The sequence below is a fragment of the Galeopterus variegatus genome, unplaced genomic scaffold (assembly GCF_000696425.1).
Source record: "Galeopterus variegatus unplaced genomic scaffold, G_variegatus-3.0.2 Scaffold5735, whole genome shotgun sequence".
Lineage (NCBI taxonomy): Eukaryota > Metazoa > Chordata > Mammalia > Dermoptera > Cynocephalidae > Galeopterus > Galeopterus variegatus.
In genome coordinates, this window is record NW_007731846.1 from 2121 (window position 1) to 5742 (window position 3622).

Consider the following 3622-nt stretch of genomic DNA (forward strand, 5'->3'; position numbering starts at 1 on the left):
AAATGCAAGGCTGCTTGTTCAGAAGTGATTAAGAATTTGAAAATTCTAACAGCAGAGTGTTAGCAAATCTTACTAGACAATAAAACTCCTTAAAGAAAACATAGGGGAAACACTCCATAAAGTAGGATTGGGCACAGACTTCATGAATATGACCCCCACAGCATGGGACCAAAGGAAAAATAAACAAATGGGATTACATCAAACTAAAAAGCTACTGCACTGCAAAAGAAACAATTAACAGAGTTAAAAGAAAACCAACGGAGTGGGAGAAAATATTTGCAAAATATACATCTGACAAAGGATTAATATCCAGAATATACAAAGAACTCAAACAACTTTACAGCAAAAAAATAAGTAACCCAATTAAAAAATGGGCAAAAGAGCTGAATATGCATTTCTCAGAGGAAGATGTATGGATGGCCAACACACACATGAAAAAATGCTCAGCTTCACTCAGCATTCGGGAAATGCAAATCAAAACCACACTGAGATACCATCTCACCCCAGTTAGGATGGCTAATATCCAAAAAATTGAGAATGATAAATGCTGGCGAGGTTGTGGAGAAAAAGGAATCCTCATACACTGTTGGTGGGACTGCAAAATGGTACAGGCTTTACAGAAAATGGTTTGGAGTTTCTTCACATAATTACAGATAGATCTACCATATGACCCAGCTATTCCACTGCTGGGAATATTCCCAGAGGAATGGAAATCATCATGTCGAAGGCATACCTGTTCTCCAATGTTTATTGCAGCACTATTTACAATAGCTAAGAGTTGGAACCAGCCCAAATGTCCATCATCAGATGAGTGGATATGGAAAATGTATATCTGCACAATGGAATACTGCTTTGCTATAAAAAAGAATGAAATATTGCCATTCTCATCAACATGGATGGACTTAGTAAAAATTATACTAAGTGAAATAAGTCAGGCACAGAAAGAGAAATACCATGTTCTTACTTATCTGTGGGAGCTAAAAATAAATAAATACACAAACAAATGGGGGAAAGGGAAGAAGACACAACAATCAAAATTCCTTGAACTTGTTAAGACAAGTGAACAGATATGATATTGATCAAGGGGGGAGGAGAAGGGGGAGGGAGGATTCGGTAAAGGGACACGAAAATCAACTACATTGTATATTGATAAAATTAAATTAAATTTAAAAAAAAGCTTATAGTAGAGTGATTCCCCAAAAGAGAATATTTTAATTTTAATTAGTAGGGAAAAAAAATTACATATGTATTTTTTGGGATTCTATTTGTAGTACTAACATTAAAAAAGTCATTTGATTTTGTACGACTCTATACATTGATTATATTGTGCCTATTTTGAATGCACATAATAACTAAGATGAGAACCTCTACTGCCTATGAAATGAAAGCACATTACTAAGGAGAAAAAAAAAACAGAGAACACATTGTTGATTACCATTTGACACTAGTCACTCAAAAGAAAACTTTAAAAGTTATGTATGTTGAACAATAACAGCTCAGATATATCAAATGCCAAGGTTTTTTTTTTGTTTGCTTTTTGGGTTTTTTTGCTATATCACTCCTTGCCAATCAAATCCAAAACACTAGAGCACAAACAAGTGATTCGTTAGACCATCCACAACTTGAAACCAAGACTCTGTTTTGCTGGTGATTCATTCCCAAAATCTAGCAAAGTGCTTGACACATAAAAAATTTTGATAATTGTTTGTTAAATGTGTGAATAACTCATTACATTTACCCATAGCACTTTTTTTTTTTCCTTTTTTGTCTTTTTTACTGACCGGTAACGGGATCGCAACCCTCAGTGTCGCGCCCGCACTGTGCTCAGCTAGTGAGCGGGAGCCGGTCTCCACATGGGATCCGAACCCTCGGTGGGAGCGCCGCCGCACTCCCAAGCGGCACACTCTCCAGTGCGCCACCGGGCCGGCCCTACCCATAGCACTTTTATGCTTTAAATATTTACACCACTATCATTAGCTACAATAAACTATTCTTTAATTACATTTTGATAAGTAATACCTGAATTGCAAGTTTTTTGTAGAAGGCCTAACAGACAGGCAGAATAGCATAATGACTAAAAGCATTGGCTTTAGCCAGACAGCCTGGGTTTTAATCCCAATTATCAATTACCTCGTATCATTTACTTAACTTTCCTGTGCATTATAAGTCAAATATGGGTGCAGATGATAACAGAATATATCCTGGTTAGTCTGGGCACCATTAGGAAAGCAATAACACACTTAGTGTTTGTGAAAAGTTTACAAAGTTTATTTACAAAGTTGTGAGCAGGGACTCAGAGCACCCTGAGCTAGCAAAAGCAAAGAGATTCTACCACCCCTAGGCCTAATGAGTAAGAAGAGGAAACTGCTGCCAGAATCCAGAGAGACTAACTGTTGGAGAAGACCAAATAAACATGGTCTTTGGCAGAGAGGTAGAGCCAACTCACCATGCCCCAAAATGGTAATTAGTACCATGACCTCACTTTGCTTCCACCTTCTGATCTCATGCTTGAAACTCCCATTGGCAAAACACAACCAAAACACACAAGGCAAAATATCCAGTCCCACAGGCTAGCCTCTTAAGGTACAGAGCAGGGTACAGAAGGGTGAAGAGTGTCTAAAGGGATGAATAGAAAATGAGCATACCTCTTAGGGTTTTTGTGAAGACCAAAAATGCTAATATACATGAAGTGTTCATAGTCGTCTCTTGCACTATGAAAGTGCTTGCTATTAATTCTTCTAGAGTAGAGTGAATACAGTGTAGTGTACTAACCATATACTTCCACTATATAGTGGAAGTCACACTACATAAGTGTTCAATTAAATTCCAGTTTTGCCACTTACTGGAACTGTGACCTTGAACAAGTTTCTTAATTTCACTGCCTGTTTCTTTTTCTGTTTGCTCCCTTGTTTTAATTTGTTTGTAATTTTATTTATTTATTTATTTCTGGGGTGGGGCATAAAACAACTCAATATATTTTAAGAGACTGAGATCACAGGAAATATGTTCTCTGACCACAACAGGAGGAAATTTAGAAAATTCACAAATGTGTGGAAATTAAACAACACTCTCTCAAATAAACAATGGATAAAAAGAAAAATCACAGGGAAGTTAAAGAGTACTTTGAGATACAAATCGAGGCACAGCATATCAAAATTTATAGGTTTCTGGGCTCATTCAGTGCTTAGAGGAAAATTTATACTTGTAAATACCTGTATTAAAAATAAGAAAAATCTCAAATCAGAAACGTAAACTTCTACCTTAAGGAAATAGAAAAAGAAGAGTAAACTAAAAGCAAATATAAGTATGAAATAACAAAGATTACAACAGAAATATATGAAGTAGGGAATTAAAAAACAATAGGAATAATCAACAAAACTAAAAGTTGATTCTTCAAAAAGATCAACAAAATTTGCAAACTTTTATCTTGATTGACCAAGAAAATAAGACAGGAGACTGTAATTACTAAAATCAGAAATAAAGCAGGGGGATTATCACATTGTCATTATAGTTTTTTGTGGTGGTAAGATTTAGTTTCTCTTTCTCATTTGCAGTTTTGTTCTACCAGTGGTTTTTCTTCTTACATGTGTATTCATGGTAGTGATCATCATTTTTCGGATTT